Source organism: Delphinus delphis, chromosome 20 (assembly GCF_949987515.2).
Source record: "Delphinus delphis chromosome 20, mDelDel1.2, whole genome shotgun sequence".
NCBI classification, from domain to species: domain Eukaryota; kingdom Metazoa; phylum Chordata; class Mammalia; order Artiodactyla; family Delphinidae; genus Delphinus; species Delphinus delphis.
Window position 1 is genome coordinate 38,966,617 of NC_082702.1, and position 17,875 is coordinate 38,984,491.

At 48.8% G+C, this 17,875-nt stretch overlaps 1 long non-coding RNA gene across 1 annotated transcript in view; it reads right to left on the reverse strand.

The window, feature by feature from the left end:
• The window catches only part of LOC132417126 (uncharacterized), a 109,378-nt gene that overhangs the window by 83,584 nt on the left and 7,919 nt on the right, over window positions 1-17,875 (reverse strand). The window contains exon 2 of the long non-coding RNA XR_009517760.1: window positions 10,545-10,834. This is a non-coding gene — a long non-coding RNA (uncharacterized lncRNA). The remainder of the gene's footprint in view (window positions 1-10,544; window positions 10,835-17,875) is intronic.

Consider the following 17,875-nt stretch of genomic DNA (forward strand, 5'->3'; position numbering starts at 1 on the left):
CTCATTTGCTTGGCTCCCTTCTATATTCGATCACCTGGAGGGATCTAGGCCCATAGACCCCCTGCCTGAACCCCTCCCACCTAGCCTCATTTACATGATTCCCCTCTGTGCCCTCACACCTCCCTTTCGGACATCCGGTTAGCTCGTAATGTATGGCATCGCCACTATGAGTTTATCAGCCTTCTGCCCTACTAGACTGATATTCCTTGAGGTCAAGCACTAAGTCTTATTTATATCTGCATGTCTTATACCCAGCACAGGATTTGACATAATGCTGGTGCTCCCAATAGGGCTGTTGATCGAATGAAATAAATAGCCTCATGTCTCCTTATCAAGTACAAATCTCCCCCAAGAAGCTTCAGGACCGATGACATCTGTACAAGTGTGTTACCATCATCATCATCATCATCACGATCACTCATTTCATTTCGATAGCTGTGCTTCCTGGATTTCATTTGTTTCCCCAATCTTTATTATCTCGGAAGCAGCGGGAGGCTGGGCAGAAATCCAGGCCTCCTGGCTCAGAGTCAGTTAATCCTTCTGCACAACATTATTACCGTTAGCCTGATGGAAACCCAGAGAGGTCATCAAAGCCAAAGTGGCAGAGACAAGTCTAGAAGAGCACATCAGAGCCACCGCCCCCAGGAACGAGCGGCAAGAACGTTACCATTCAGAAAACAATAACTCTGTCCTATCCTTGTGCTCGTCGCTCTGTTTCACCTCTTAAAAAAAAAAAAACCCAGACTTTAGTTTTTCAAGCAGTTTTAAGTTCATGGCAAAATTAAGAGGAAGGTGCAAGAGATTTCCACATATTCCCTGGCCCCATACACACCTAGCTTCCCCCCATTATCAACATCCCCACCAGAGTGATACATTTGTTACAACTGATGAACCTACACTGACACGTCATTATCACCCAAAGTCCATAATTCACATCAGGGTTTACTCTTGGTGTTGTACATTCTATGGGTTTAAACTATGTTGAATGACACGTATTCATCATTGTAGAATCAGAGAGAGTAGTTTCGCTGCCCTAAAACTGCTCTGCACTTCGCCTATTCATCTCGCTCCCCAGCCCCTGGCAACCGCTAATCTTCCTGTCTCCATAGTTTTGCCTTTTCCAGAATGTCGTATAGTTGAAATCATACAGTATGTAGCCTTTTCAGATTCGATTCTTTCATTTAATAACATGCATTTAAGTTTCCTCCATTCTTATTCATGGCTTAATAGCTCATTTCTTTTTAGTACTGGATAATACGCCATTGACTGGATCTACCACACATTAGTTATCTATACATACTCAAGGACATCTTGGTTGCTTCCAAGTTTCGGCGATTATGAATAAAGCTGCTATAAACATCCGTGTGCAGGGCTCTGTGTAGATAAAACTTCTTTACTCCTTTGGATAAACATCAAGGAGTGTAACTGCTGGATCATATAAGAGTATGTGTAGTTTTGTAAGAAACTGCTGAACTGCCTTCCAGAGTGGCTGCACCGATTTGCACGCTTCACCTCTTTTTAATTCTTACATTTCACCTCTTTGTAATTCTTACATTTCACCTTTTTAATTCTTACAAGACCACTATGAGATCAGGAATAGTTTTACAGATGAGAAAATGGAGCTGCAGTGAATTTTCTAGGCAAGGCAGTGAAGAAGTGACTCACCACTCACCACCCTTCAAACCAACTTGCCATCCTAGATGTTCTACAGATGTTCCTACACAGCTTTAAAAAGTTGCCCACAGCCCTATCTCCAGGTAAAAGAGAAAATCTATGACCTCCATTAACACGGTCAACTTTATTGGAGGCTGGGTAAAGAGGAGAATGCTGTTAGGAAAAACAAACAGAAAACTATGCCTCGAGGACCGAACGGCCCTTTAAGTCGGAAGGAGGACTTAAGCAAGCATGCTTTGTGAATATGAAACTGTCCTTATCCAAAGTGTCTGAGCCCTGGAAAGTTTAAATATGTGTGTGTGACGCTCCCAGCCCATGGGTTTCATAGGCGTTCTGAGAGCTTGGAGGATTTCGGAGGAGGATACCTCAGAGGTGTTGCATGGGGCACCCAAATAGTGCACGGAGCACACTTAAACTAAAAAATGTCCTTTATCTGAAATTCAAATTTAACTGGGTGTCTGGGTTTTTTTTGTTTGTTTGTTTGTTTTACTATATCTTGCACTTACAAAGGTCTCATTTTGACAGTGAGGAAGACTGGTCCTCCAGTGTCACTGACCAGAACTGTGACCCGTGTTCATGCCTGTATCCACCCTTAGCAAGGGGGGTGGAACTTCCATGCATGACTTGAATCACTGTGGATCATCTCTCTGAGCCTCCGGAAGCACAGGGTCGTGGGTATAAAGTAGGGCTTGTGAGCCCCAGGGACGGGAGGTGGGATCTAGAAAGGCAACCGTCAGCGTCAGCCCCATGACCATCATCGTTCCATGGCTCACACCCTCTTTTCCAGTCCCAGCCGAGCACACAATTCTTAGGATTTAGGCTGAAGCCCCTATAGAAGGACTTGGATACATGAAGCAAGGAAACGTCTAGTCTGCTTTATTCTTTACTTATTTTCGGCACATCCTTCAGTAGCCGCTTCCTGTCCCTCACTTCCTTCAAGACAACGCCTCAGAGGTCTTGCTGTAGAAAGTGAGCTGCCCTGCCTTGCTGAGCGATGGCTCCAGCTCTGCATCACGTGTACCTTTGGGCAAGAAGCCTCCTCTTCCCGGGCCTCCGTCTACTCCCTTGTGAAAGGGGCGTGGTTACTATAAAGGAGGAAAGTCCCTTCTCCCTCTGTCTTTTCGCATAGTCGCCTTCCGGCCCCTCCCACCTACACCAGCTTTGGCATCTCTTCATAGTCACTCTTTCTTTCATTCTTTTCTCTCTTCTCCTTCTTCTTCAGAGTTCTAAGAAGTGGCAGCTAGATCCTGGGCACTATTCGGCAGGTGCTGCCGATAAAAGATAAATAAAATGTGTTCCCCGCAGCCATCCCTGAGCCCACAGTGCAAGAGGAGAGACAGACATGCACACAGCTAAGTGCCGTTCAAGGTGGGAGTGCCACTGCAGTTACAAAGAATTAGAGGATGCCAGAGGACGGAGGGAGCAAGCACCCCTGTGTAAGGGAATCTGGGAAGAGTTTAGAGTTGAACTGGCTCTGGAAAGGTAAGTAGGGCTTTACCATTCAGGTGAGGCGCCTGGTGTGTTCAGGGAGCAGTTAAGAGCTTCATTTGGATGAGAGAAGTTTCCATGATAATGACTGATGATGAAAGGAGGGGGAGGGACTGCTTCCATAGCAATGGGGATAAAAGAGCAGAATGAATCCATCAGCTGAGGTGAGCATCTAGAAGACAATTATTCCTAATGCCTCAATTCTTAAAATGCCTTTCCTGGCAACATAAATTCACTTTAGGTGATACTGAAGCCTCTGAGAAAAATAGGGCTGCCAGCCATGCATCTCCTAGTGACGTGATGCGAGATCCTGGAGCGGTGCTTAAATGCAATGAGAATGTGGCATACTTCGAGGCGTTTGACTCATTTGTAACATGGATCCCAGCAGAGTGGACACGTTCCACAAGCAGTTCCTGTCTTTCTATCTCGTGGTGTTTTATCACGTCCTCAACATAAATGAGGCGCCTGGAAGGATGAGTGGTGGCTTTCAGGTTGAAAATCAGTGTCTATTCCTTTTAGAGGGAAGCTGATATCTCAGTTTTTAAAGGTGACATGCCATTACAGAGATGCATTGAAAGGTTAAAATTCGAGCACACTCTCGAACATTCTAAGTGGCACACGAGCTAGAAAGGAGCTCTCATTAGTTGTAATGGCCCTTCTACCTTGAAATGCGGGAGAAGGACACACGCTGAGAGAAAATATAACAACACGTGTTGGGTAAATAAACACACTCGCAAAGAAATCAAACAGACTGGGTTTCATTCAAAATGGCGCAGCCCCGTGCATCTCTGGAAAAAGGGAGCCGAGCCGTATGTAGACGGAGCTCGGATTTGTTAGACGTCTCCTTGCAAAAATGGCCACGGCCAAAATGCTGATGTATAAGCTAAAACAGCAATTACCGATGAGCACTTCAACAGCCCAGGATTAAGAGACTTAGTCTGGTGACTCTTATATACCTCAGATGATATATTATCACAATGATTCTCTTATTAACAGGAAGAAGTTGATGACTAAGTAGGTTGCTATGAAACGGGTCCAGGGATTGACACAGTTTAGTGAATGAATAGTTTTGCAGGGGGAAAACATGAAGAAACTGGTAAGAAGAAAAATTAAAACATTAGAAGATAATAATTTTTAGTAAGTCAATAACTCTAAAATAATGTCTGGGTGTGTGACATACATTTTTGTTGTGTTGGTATTTGAGAGGGAGCAAATATTTGATCCTTAGCTTTTGCTATTCTGAGTATCAGTGGATATACGTACTCTTTAGAAAGTAAAGAAAGGAGATATGAAAAAAAAATGGCCATGGCACTGTGCAAGAGCATGGGGAGGACAGCTGGATTTCCAGCAAGGGCCATTTAGTTACCTTTATCATCATCCCATAACAGTATCTGGGAATGACATTCACCGAGCTTGAGTGATCTAAGAGTCTTCCTCGCAAAAGCCTCCCCAAATGAATGGACATTATAATCTCCACTTTGAGATAAGGACACAGAGAGATGGCTAAACATCATCTAGAGAGTGACAGTACCACAGTAAATCCAGGTTTTCATGAAACCAGATGGAACATCTTTCTGCTGAAGCCCAGAGAAAGTAAATGATTTACTCAAGTTCACTAGACCCTGAAGGGGGTTGGAATTTGAACCAAGAACCTCGTTTTTCTCACTAAATTCAGATTATGCCCTTTCAATATGCTGAGAAGAGCTTCCTCTCTCCAACCTCTTGACCCACTTTAAACTTTGTCAACTTTCCTTCAACAACCACCGTCTCTGGTATTGCTGCTCTGTCTGAAAGGGAGTAACTTGATAACCTTTAAAAGCTTTCTTTAGAGGGAAAAAAAAAAAACAACCCAGCTATACTCCTGCTGCAATCCTCAAGGCTCTACCTGCCTCTGAGCTGGCTTCCTTGGCCTCCCTTGTACCTTGGGCTTTGGTAACAAACTCTCTTTGAGGGCAGGGTGAGAAATGGTAATTCAGCCACTCACAGGGGCGACAGAAGGCAAGCCTGTAAGGTTTCCAGACAGCCAGCAGGCACAGGCCACATTTTCAATGGATAAGAACAAAAGAGTCAAGAGTCATTTTCCCCATGTAGCCCTTATGAGCCTGCATGAGACAGAAAGGGAGGAGGACAGGGCAAGAGAAGGGTAAATAGAAGGAGAGATTATACCAGGAGCAGGGAATCATCAGTTTAGGCTTTTTCAAAATAAATTTAACTTTTGGGCAGAATCTTGGTTTCCAAGGAGGCTTACAGAATCTCCATTTTTCTCATTCCAAAGCTTCCTATTGCATCCAGCATTTCTACAAATATTTCTTTGTAGAGAAGTAGCAGTATAAGAACAAAGAGGTGCCATAAAATAGAAATTGGGACACAACACATTCTCCTCCAAACAGCAATGTATCAAAGGCGTGGTTCTGACCCAAGGAGGGGAAGAATTCCCAAGGTGAGGGGTGGTTTGAATTCTTCCTGCCCACCTGCATGCCACAAGCTGAGAAAATATAAAAACACAGCATAGTCTTCAACACTCTGTATGTACAAGGAAGAACTGGCCAAAACTACAAGAGTCACCCCCGTGGATGGGTGGGATGTCAGGACCCAGGGGCCCAAAGCTCTGACCCTATTTTGCCATTTCCCTGCAGGTAACTCAGTTTGCTACCCACTGACCTCATTACAACACACTCTGGGGCATGGCGTCCTGCTTCCCACCTAAGACCTGAGTCTGGGCTTCCATGTTTTCCTCTGTTTCCTTTAGCATAATTAGAGGAAAAGATTTTACTGAAGTCTCAGGGAGAAAGGATTGAAAATAAACTCAGTGAACATAAAGGCCATAAAGATGGGTGTAGTTGGGGGGAGGGGGAATCTACTTTTCAATCTTCATGTTTCTTTCCTGTAAAACTCCTTTGAGCTCTAAGACTCATATTTAGACACAAAAGAAGACCTCAAACCAGCTTCCAACTTGAAGCTCATCAGTTAAAACCTGGGTGCAGAGGACATGGGGAGGGGGAAGGGTAAGCTGGGACGAAGTGAGAGAGTGGCATGGACATATATACAATACCAAATGTAAAACAGATAGCTAGTGGGAAGCAGCCGCATAGCACAGGGAGATCAGCTCCGTGCTTTGTGTCCACCTAGAAGGGTGGGATAGGGAGGGTGGGAGAGAGACGCAAGATGGAGGAGATATGGGGATATATGTATAGCTGATTCACTTTGTTATACAGGAGAAACTAACACATCATTGTAAAGCAATTATACTCCAACAAAGATGTTAAAAAAAAAAAAGAAAACCTGGGTGCATGCTTATATATACCATGGAGTATTATTCAACCTTAAAAAACAAGGAAATTCTGACACATGCTACAACACGGATGAAACTTGAGAGCATCATGCTAAGTAAAATAAGCCATTCATAAAAAGACAAAACTGCATGATTCCACTTATAGGAGCTACCTGGAGTAATCAAATTCACAGACACGGAAAGTACAACGGTGGTTGCCACGGGCTAGGGAAAAGGGGAAAAGGGGTAGTTATTTAACGGGTAGAAAGTTTCAGTTTTGCAAGATGAAAAGACTTCTGGAGAAGAATGGTGGTTGCACAGCAATGTGAATGTACTTATACCACTGAACTTTACACTCAAAAATGGTTAAGATAGTAAATTTTATGTTATATGTATTTTACCACAGTAAAATTTTTTTTTAAACCTGGGTTACAGTTAACATCATACTCAAAGGTAAAAAAGAGGAAAGCTTTTCTTCTAAGGTCAGGAACAAGACAAGGATGCCCACTCTTGCCACTTTTATTCAATATAATATTGGAAGTCCCAGCCAGAGAAATTGGGCAAGAAAAAGAAATGAAAGTCACCCAAATTGGAAGAAAAGTAAAACTATCACTATTTGCAGATGACATGATATTATATACAGAAAACCCTAAATACTCCACCAAAAGGTGTTAGAACTAATAAACAAATTCAGTAAAGTTGTAGGTTATAAAACAAACATAAAAATCTGTGGCATTTCTATTCACTAACAACAAACTATCAGAAAGAGAAATGAAGAAAACAATCCCATTTACAATTGCATCAAAAAGAATACAATACCTAGGAATAAATTTAACCAAATAGGTGAAAGACCTGTATGTACAATGAAAACTATATACCATTGATGAAACAGATTGAAGATGACACAAATAAATGGAAAGATATTCCATGCCCCTGGATTGGAAAAATTAATATTGTTAAAATGTCCAGGACTTCCCTGGCGGCCCAGTGGTTAAGAATCTGCCTGATAATGCAGGGGACATGGGTTTGAGCCCTGGTATCGGAAGATCCCACATGCCACAGAGCCACTAAGCCCATACACCACAACTACTGAGCCTGCTCTCTAGGGTCCATGAGCCACAACTACTGAGCCCATGCACCACAACTACTGAAGCCCATGTGCCTAGAGCCCGTGCTCCACAACAAGAGAAGCCACTGCGATGAGAAGCCCGCACACCACAATGAAGAGTAGCTCCTGCTCGCCGCAACTAGAGAAAGCCCTCATGCAGCAACGAAGACCCAATGCAGCCAAAAAATAAATTAATTAAAAAAAAATGTCCATACGACCCAAAGCAATCTACAGAGTCCCATTAAAATTCCAATGGCATTTTTCATAGAAATAAACAATCTTAAAATTTATATGGCATCACAAAAGACCCCAAATAAGCCAAAGCAATGTTGAGAAAAAAGTACAAAGCTAGAGGCATTCCTCTCTCTTATTTCAAATTATATTACAAAGCTATTAAAATCAGAACAGTACGGTATTGGCATAGAAAACTGACACATAGATCAATGGAACAGAACAGAGAACCCAAAAATAAACCCATGCATGTATAGTCAACTAATTTATGACAAAGGTGCAGGCTAGAAAGTGGGCAAATAAAACTATGTGGCTATGAGTTTCTAATTGAATTCTCCTTCCTATCTAAATGGAATTAAAGGGCTATTGTTTTGCCTACATTCACAACAACTCATTTGATTCCCATATTAGTCTATCTTTCTGAAACACCCACCCTGGCAGTTCCCAATCCTGGCTCATCAGAAGCATCACTCCGGCTCCCCTAGAGCCACACATCAATGTGAAGTTCCGAGTGGAGCTGAGGAGAAAGAGATTTTGGTGTCCTAAGTGTGTAGGCAGATGGTGGAAGAAGCCCGTAGGCTTCCAGAGGTTGTTCCAGCAAAAGACAGTGAGAACAGAGGAATGAGGACAAAAACCTGAAGACCATCAACACCCAAGGGAACGAGCAGAGACGTAGAAGGACCAGAAGAAGGACGGGTCACCAGATTCACAGGAGAAAGGGGCTGGGAGCAGAAACTCATAATCAACAGCATCTAATGTAGGATAAGAAGTGGTGAGTCATTAGGATGTAACACTTAGGGGGTCCCCTGGTAGTTTTAGAAAACCGTTTCCATAGAGTTGGGTGGTAAAAGTGATAGTGACACGAGAATAGAATATGATGGAGCAAATAAATGCGGACAGTTCTTTTAAGATGATTGACTGGGAAGTGAATGAGGCAAGGAGAGAAGTCTCAAAGGGAGGTAGGTGGATGCAAGGCTGGGAGGTTGTGAAGGTGCTCTCTGTTGTTGAACGTGGGTTGGAGTTGAGTACTTTTGTAGGTTGTGGTCAGAGTGATTTGGAGAGAGGGGGAGAGAGAGAGATTGAGATTCAAGATGCAAGAAGCAGAAGTGTGGCCAGAGGAGGGAAGATCCTAGGGTTGTGATAGATGGGAGCCAGAACCAGACAGGAGGGCATGCCCTACATGGGAGGAAAAACCCTTTTACAAAGGAAATGCAGACCAAGCTCAATGCCTCCTCTTCCACGGAGCCCCCATGCAGACCCAGCTTACCTAATGCCAGTCCCCTTCCTCCCAGTGGCAGGGCCTGGTGCAGAGCAATTACTTCTAGCCAACGGGATAGAGAGGCTATGTCTCACAAGGCTCAGCAATGGACTCCGTGCGGAACCCTGAGTGCGGAGCCAGCTCCGTGTGGGCATGGCCAGCAGGGGCTCTGCCCAGGGATGGCTGCTGCTCTCTGATTCTCCGACTTTGCCCCCTCCTTCCCACTTAACCCCCATCCTCTGATGTCTTGTGCATTTCTCTTCCAGAGGACAGAGACCCTGGGGCGTTCTGTCATGTGCTGGGAAAACCCAGAGCCCTTTGTGAAAAGGCAGCCCGAGCCTTTCTTCTTCACCACGGGAGACCTGAGCAGTGCTCAGCCAGGCGGTGGGAAGGGCTGCTCATCTTCCTCCTTCCCTCCCCTCCCCTGTCCCCCAACCGGCATTTTTCTGGAAGCACGAATGGTGCCTCAGGTCATGCGGTGCCCAGCCACGAAGTGAGGCCCACTCCCCTGAAGAAGCCAGCAGTCACCTGCTTCGCAGTAGATGGGAGAAATGGAACACTTAGCAGCGAGCTGGAGGATGGGGGCATCCTGTCTGCCGGCTGCCGCCCTGCCCACCCCTCTCCACCGCCCCACTCATGGGCTGATGGACCCAACTGAGAGGCTCAGCCCAGCCCACGGAAGAAGGGCAGGCCCCCCACCTGGGGCTGACTTGCCCCCTTGTCCTCTCTCTGCAGGTGGGCTTCACTCCCTGCAGGGGGGGTGCAGACCCCAGGCCTCCTCCTGAGAACTCGGCTCTGCCTCAATCCGAAGGCAGCCCCACCCTGTGTCCCAGACTGAGTCTTGGGATAACCGCCTCCCTAGAGATAAAGCTGTCGCTACCCTCACCTTGACTGTCCCCGCTGTGGGACATGCGCTCTGCTCCCAGGCAGCAGTCTCGTTCATGAGTCCCCACTCCCGTGCCTCAGTTCCAAAGCACAGACAGCAGTCGCCTCCCTCATTCGCCCTGCACCGCCAGGACACCTGGCGGAGACCCTCCAGTGCGGATTCCTCACCTGAGCCCCGCCACCCTTGCCTCACTGAGCAGCCTTTCTCGTTCCACAGTGGCCTCAGTTTCTTCCACTGTCAAATGGGCACGATGACAGCACCCACTTTACAGGGTGGCGTGAGGCTTTGGTGAGATGGAGAGGTGGAGCGTGCCTCTGACGCCTGCACCTGAACACTGCCCGTATCTTGCTCTGGTCTTTGAAAGCACCTCTGGCAGCCTCTGCTCCTAGCCGGCGGTCCTACCTCAATCTCGGCGTGCACAATGTACCCCCAAGAAGGTGCCCAGCTGGGAAACAGGCAGACCAGCATAGATTCGAGTCCAGACAGACCCAAGTTCGAATCTAGACTCCAGTACAATCTGTGTGACTGACAGTGACATCATTACCCCCTAGAGCTTCAGCGTGTTCATCTATAAAGCGTCCCTAGTGGGTATTATGGGATAATGAAGTGAGGCGACGTAGGAACCCACCTGGCTTCCGTAGGCATTGAAGTCTGCACTCCCGGCCATCATCCTCTCTTCGGAAGAAGCAGACAGGCCACCCGGGCTTTGAGCCAGACCACCTCAGGATTCCCTTGGAAAAGCTCTGGAGCCTCGCCCCGGAGGGAACTGTGATGCTGGTAGCACATGCGGTCGCCTCCTCCATGGGCCTAGGGACGCGTTGGATGTGATCAACAACTGCCCGTGTCTGTTGGCTGAATCCCGGCACGCAGGCTTGCATCTGACGAGCCTGCTCCCGTTCCTCCAAGTTAAAGGGGAGCCTGGGGAGAGAACGACTTGTCAGGATATGGGGTCAAGAACGGCCCTCCTGTTCTCCTACGATGGTTATTTACAGCTGTGTGCTTCTCCCTGGCCGAGTGTTAGCTGCTAACAGCAACCTTCTCAAGAAGGACTGGAAGGTGTATGAACGGGGCCCCGCCAGCTCCTCTGCACCAAGCCGGCTCAGGAGGGCCTGGGACGGGGTCTGGGGAGGTGTTGAGGAGCGAGGGCTCTGGGATCACACTGCCAGGGCCAGGTTCCCAGCTTACTAGCTTGACTAGTTTGGGACTCTAGGAAAGTAACTCTACCTTTTTGAGCCCCTGTTTCCAAATCTGTCAAGTGGGCATTACAACATCGCCAGAGGGTGCAGTGTGGCAAAGTGCATGGCAAGGTGCTGACGTGCTGTAAGTGCTGGCATCGTGATTAGCTAGAGTTGAATGATCAGTACACGAGCTCTGGGTATTCTGTTAATGGAGAGGAAGGGAAAGCAGCGGTGGCGTAAAGCACGTACTACGTGCTTTTGTATTTAATCCTCAAAACAAGCCAGGGAAGTGGGTGCAGTATTCCCATTCTAAGGGAGAAGAAAGCCTCAGAGGTTAAGTGACAGACTGAAACTGGTATCAATAGCAAGAGATGTTCAGCCACATGTGCCTGCCTTCTGGGTACCCTGTGATGCCAGGAGGCCTCGGGGGCTGCGGGGAGATTAGCAAGTCACAGGTGGGCTGGGCGGCTGCCTCCTCTCCTCAGAGGAGGAGAGACGACATGAGACAATGGGGCTGACTCACTGAGGAGGACAACATCCCTCCAGGACACACCCTGAAGCCTCAGGAGCAGGCATGCAGGGCACTGCCCATGGCTGGTCCCCCACCCCGAGAGCAAAGGGGCTTCCTCTGGCCTTTCGGCACCAGACCGAGGGAAGGGAAGGCATCCAGAGGTGAAGTAGACACAGCTAGGTCTGCTGTAACCACCCAGATCAAAGCAGCCCACAGCCTCCAGCCTGGATACCCTCCAGAGGCACGCTGGGTCCCCAGCCCTTCCTGCATGTGCTCCCTCTGCTTGGAACTCTTCTGCATGCTTTTCGGCCGGAATTCCTGTCTCTGTATAAAAAGCCCTTCCCTGGGGATCCCTCCAGGAACTACCAGTGTGAGTGAGAGACTCTGTCCTGAGCTCCCAAAGCATCCTGCATTCTGCCTGTCCTGGAACTCTGCTACCCCCGTACCCTGTGCAATTGGCCACCTCCACCCAGACTATATGCTCCGAGAGGACGAGGTCTGTGTCTGTCTCACTGCCCTGCTGCATGTAGTTCAAACTCCATCACACAGGGTGGGGTACGCTAACGTCGTTGCTAATGATATCATTGCTGAGTGAGACGCCGTAGGTGAAATTCTGTGTACACGGCGCGGTGATGTACACGTGGGCAAGGGGAGATGCTCCAGGTGGGTTAGGTACAGTCTTTACAGTGAAACAGGTTCTAGGCTGTTGGTGGAAGTGCTTCTCCATCCATTCACTCATGTGTTCATTCATTCAGCACGTGTCTTTTTGGTGTCAGGTGAAACTACGTAGAAGATCCAAACGTTGGTAAGACATAAAGGATGGCGGCACCGGGCATAAAAAGGCATGAATGCCGCAGTGCGTGGCAGGTGCTGTGCTGGAGGTCAAAGGCAGGGAGTGCATGATTCTACCTGGGACCAGCAGAAAAGGCTAGTTTGGCAAACAAGGAGAAGGCAGGACCTGCTGGGCCGCAGGGAATCATGACGGACGTGGGACAGAGGTGCAGCTAGTGGGGTTCAAAGTATTTCCGTCCAGAATGAGGGAGCATTGGGACATTTTATAAAATCCCCAAGAGCACTGACGTGCCAACCAGAGAGAGAGGGGAACGAGGACTCAAGTCTTCAGCCCCGGTCCTATTTCCTTCTTGGGTGGGCGTCTAGGCTGGGCTGCATGGCAACCTCTGCCCAGCAGTTAAGTCCTGAGTCCTGGTGAGTGTCAGTGTCATTGACAAATGCTGAGACAGTCTGAGCTGCCGCTCTCAGTGTCCGGATGTGGCTGAAACATGACACATTAGAGACCCCGGCTGGAAGGGGGTTGCTTTAGGGGACTCCTTCCAGGCTGGGACTGTCTTCATCAAACCATCTCCCCCTAAAAGGCTTTTCCTTCTCACTCAGGTATGATTAGAAAAATGACCAGGCTTTAAGCTAAAAATACGAATGCTTTATGTTCTTCCACAGGGGGAGAAAAATAAGACAAGAGAACCTATGAAAGTAACAAGGAATTTCATCCTTCAGCGGACTCCAGAATGGGTATTTTAGACTCAGCCATCCATAAACACTGCGTAATAGCAGACTCTTGTAGTGCAGAATGGATTCCACAGAACGAGCCACAAATCTGCATTGGGCCCAGCAAGGCGCAGGGCTGAGGGGCCGGGGTGTCTCTATGAGCACTGAACAATCTAAGTGATGACTGGCAACCTCTGTGCCCAGGTAAACAGATGGCACCATCAAGGGCCAATCCACCGAACAGCATCGTCTGCTGGGATGTGCAGAGGGGAGAGCCCAGGCAGCTCGAGTCTCCTGGGGACGGGGTTTTGAACCGAAGGAACCCCGATCTCATCCACCCCTTGCCTGTGACCTGTCTTGGATCCTAGCGGATGCAGGGCTTGTGAGGTGCTGAGTGATTTGGCCCCAACTTCTGCCCGGGCATTATCTCTACAACCCGCTTCCATTCTCACCCTCGACTCAGGGCGACAAAGCTGTCTGTCCCTCTAGCTGTCCTCCCTCCATCCTCTGCAAGCCCTGGGATTCTGTGCTTGCAAGTCCCCCCGCCTAGTTTAGCCATTCCCCAGGACTTCAGCTTCCAGCTTAAGCATCACACCCTCTGGAAGGCCCCCTGATGGAGATTAGCTGCCTCTTCTGCAGTGACTTGTTGATTTGAGGCAGTAAATGCCAAGCCTGCCATACGCTCAGTGCCACCTCTCTCCCAGCCCCACCCGCGCCCGGGCTTCCTCCTTGTCTTGCTGCATTAACCAAGCTACACACACACACACACACACACACACACACACACACACTCACACACACACACAACTCTCTCTCTCTCTCTCCCCCTCTCCCCCTCCCCCCCCCCACCCTGCCAAACCTATGAGTCCCCCATTCCTGGAGCCAACGTCCTTCCCACATCTAAGTCTCCATCTGTGCAGTGATTTAGGGAACTTCCCATCTTTGTCAAATTGAATTAAAAACTCAGAACCTCCTCCTCTTCCTTCAGTGCTGAGCTCATACGTCACCTCCCTGAAGCCCCTCCTAACCAGAATCCACAAAACTGCCCTCTCTCATTTGTGCCCCTACATCCCCTCCACCTCCCAGCAGCAGTCTGTCCACATGGGTGTCCCAGTCAGCCGAGTTCAGACCATAACACCTGGTTCTAAGCCACTTTTAACATCCCTGCTTTCTGCACTGCTCCTGACACACAGGAACCTATGTCACTCCAACACCAGGAACAGGGACACTAAAGGGGCTTCCTTCCCTCGTTTTATGAGCTTGTACCCTGGGGCCCACGAGGAAGGGGCTTGCAAAGACTGAGGGTCTCAGAGGGTTACACCCACTCCTCCGCTCAATTCAGGAGCACGTGTCTGAGATTACCAAATAGGGGGGCAAATTCTGCCTCAGGAAGTCCGCGCTCTGTCCATTCTGGGTTTGGGAAAAGAAGGTAACAGTGTTTACTAAAAGCCAGCATTACAGGTTGGGGATATACAAAACAGCCAGCAGTGTGGAGGATTCGCGGTGTACCGACCCAGCCCCACGCTACACATCTTACATCCCTTCTCTCCTTTATCCTCAAAACAACCTGATGAGCTAAGTTCAACTACCCCGGCTTTACCGAACAGGAAATCAAGACAGCGAGTAGCAGAGTATCTGCCTGGCCGGCCACACAGATATTAAGTGGTCAAGCTGCCTTTCAGGGTTCAAGCTCCAGTGACCTGGGCCCAGGGCCGCAGCTCAGAACTGCCGTGCGAGCCCCAGCTCTCTGCCTTTGGATTTCTTCAGCACGTATCTGGAGTCTGGCTGGCGCTCGGAGAGACCGAACAGCTTGCACACGTTTAGGTCAACTTGTCAACGGCAGGCTTGCTCACGACAGATCTTCCCCATCCATCCTCCCCTGACTCGGGAGGCTGACAGAGTGGTATATTGGATTTCCAAAGGTGTGTTTCATTAGAAAAATACATTCTTTTGATCACCCTCTGTCTTCCCAAAGTCACAAAGGCTGAAAATCAAGTTGCCCAGCGGAACTCCATTCATCACAGACATAAACATCAACCGTCTACTCCTCCTACCGCCACCTTCAAAGAGCACATGTCACCTGGAGGGAGGACAAGACGACGGGGCCAGGGACTGGGGAGGCCTGGGTTTGAATCCAAGCTCTGCTGCTACCCTTGGGCAAGTGTGACCTTGGGCAAGTCACTTCTCCTCTCTTGGTTTTTGTTTCTCCATCTGTACAGCAAGCCTGGCCTGTCTAAACTATGAAATGACTGAATGAATGAACTGATGAATTAATGAATGATGTGATACACCCACCATCTCCCTGCCCTGAGATACTATGACTCTGACGCATTGATCTAGTGAACAGCACAGCCTGGTTACTAACCACACCAGAACCCAGGCACGCAGACGCGGAACCAGCATGATACACGTAGTCTCTTTACTTGAGAAGACTTAAAGCAGCAAGGCTTTAAGCTAGACCCCAAGCAGGATGAGAGGTTTGTGAAGGTTGGGCCTCTCCTTTTCTGCTCACACTTGAACCCAGCTGCCACTCACAGGCTGCCAGCATGGGGCGAGGGGCTGCCCAGGGCTGGGGGCAGCTGAGTTGAACACAAGCTGACCCCTCAAGGTCGCTCCAAGCTCCAGCTTCTCTGATTCAGTATAGTGGCTGTGAATAATAGATCTGGTCTCTGACACTGTGCATGAAAAAAGGACCTGGTACAAAGTCCTATTAAGATAAATCACATTTAAGTTTAGGAAATTATATGTTTGAATCCTGTAATTTAATGTCACTGTGACGCAGGAGAGGAAGGTGAGGGAACTCAATTAGAGGCTGATTAGACCACGTGACTCAGCAGTGCTGGGTTGCCTCCTGCCTCTGCTGAAGAGAGTTAAGCATGGTAACTCCAGCCCTCATGCCTGTTTTCCCGCCTGTAAAATGGGGACAGTCCTAGTGAAAGAGAGGAAGTGTGGCCTTGAATCAAAGAGAGAAGCAAGGGCCCCAAGGAAAGGCCTGAGGGTCCCCAGTTAGGCACCGCCCCCCCCCCCCAGCCCAGCACCTTCTTTCTTCCCTGACCCTGGCGGCTCCTCCGGGGGTCCCGGGTAGGCTTCAGAGAGTCTGTAAACTCTGCACCACAGGACGTAAGATCTGTGTGGGGGTCAAGTTTGCAGGGAAGGTGGGTCTCTCAGAGCTTCCATCAGACCTTCAGAAGGTGGCAGAGCTCAAAACACCACAAACCGCCACACCTCTCCATCCTCTGCTTCAGCATCGGCTGCTCTAAAATCTCTCCCTCCCTAACCAACACTCAGCTTCCTGCTGCGACCCCTCTTGGCTAGAATCACCATCCTAGCTTCTCACTCTGTCCTGCCGTTACTCCCATCTCCCCCTCCCACTCCTACCGACACTGCTTGTTCCAGCGTCACCGCTGGTCTCCTAGGAGCCACCTCCATCAGTCTTCATCCATCTTGACATCTCTCCAGCATCAGCCACTCTTTGCCATTTCACTGAATCCCCATCCCCTTTCGGCATCTGTGAACCCAGACATAGTCCTTCCAGAATCATTGCCAAACAAGCTTCTCTTGTATTTCTCCTGGGTTCCAGCCTCTTCCCTTCTCCACTCATGCAGCGTGGTCTCCCTGGTCAGCCCTTCCAGCACCTCCAGGTTGAGGGGGCCCAGGTTAATGCCCACACAGACATCTTCTTGAAGGTTCAGACCCATCTATCCAACTACCTCCTAGATCCCACGGAGACCCCTGGCATTCAGCATTTAAGAACAAACTCATTCATTTCACATCCATCTCATGTAGCTGAGATCACTACAAACTCAGCGGCTACAAGCAGAAGATTTCCTCCTAAACTTCATATCTCTTTTATCCCCAATATTCTGTTGGACATCAAGAGATGTCCTTTGAGGGGAGGAATATTCCATCAGGGGAATCATGAGGGTCAAGGATCCCATGAAGAGGTTAAGGCATTGAGGGAGGTTCTGTAAGGATGGAGCGGAGGTTCCAGAATGCGTGGGGTGGAAGTAAGTAGGTGGGAGAGGGTGGGTGGAGGCTGAGCGGGGGTGTGGAGGCCATAAGGAAGGAGGTGAGAGTGCTCGGTCCAAGGAGACGTGTCACTGACATGGAGACGGTGATGGGTAGAGTCAAGGGCAGAGTGGGATTTGGGGAAAGGATACAGATGAGCTGAGCTGACATCTACGTTCAAAATGGAACATGGGGGCTTCCCTGGTGGCGCAGTGGTTGAGAGTTCGCCTGCCGATGCAGGGGACACGGGTTCGTGCCCTGGTCCGGGAAGATCCCACATGCCGCGGAGCGGCTGGGCCCGTGAGCCATGGCCGCTGAGCCTGTGCTCCGCAATGGGAGAGGCCACAACAGTGACAGGCCCGCATACCACAAAAAAAAAAAAAAAAGGAACATGGGTGCAAGTTTTCTGTAGTGCTGCCACAAATGTGCTGCCCCCCCACCCCCTGCTTTCTGCCAGAGTCTGAGTCCACTTGTCTTACGAAAGCTCAGTAGGTGAGCTAGTGAGGGGGTGAGAAGAAAGATCTTAGCAAGGGATGCAGGCCTATCACAGCACGGCAACCAAGCTCTACAAGATGGAGGTGGAAGGAAGCAGCATGGGAGTCCTGGGGGCCCGAGACCAGCACGAAAGGAGTGGCAGAAACAGAACACGGGTGCTCGGTCTCCAGTAATTAATATCAAAGAAGGATTCCCTTTACGACTGCTTCGACCGAATGATGATGGTGACTGTGACGACTCTGACAGAAATAATAAAAGAAGAGC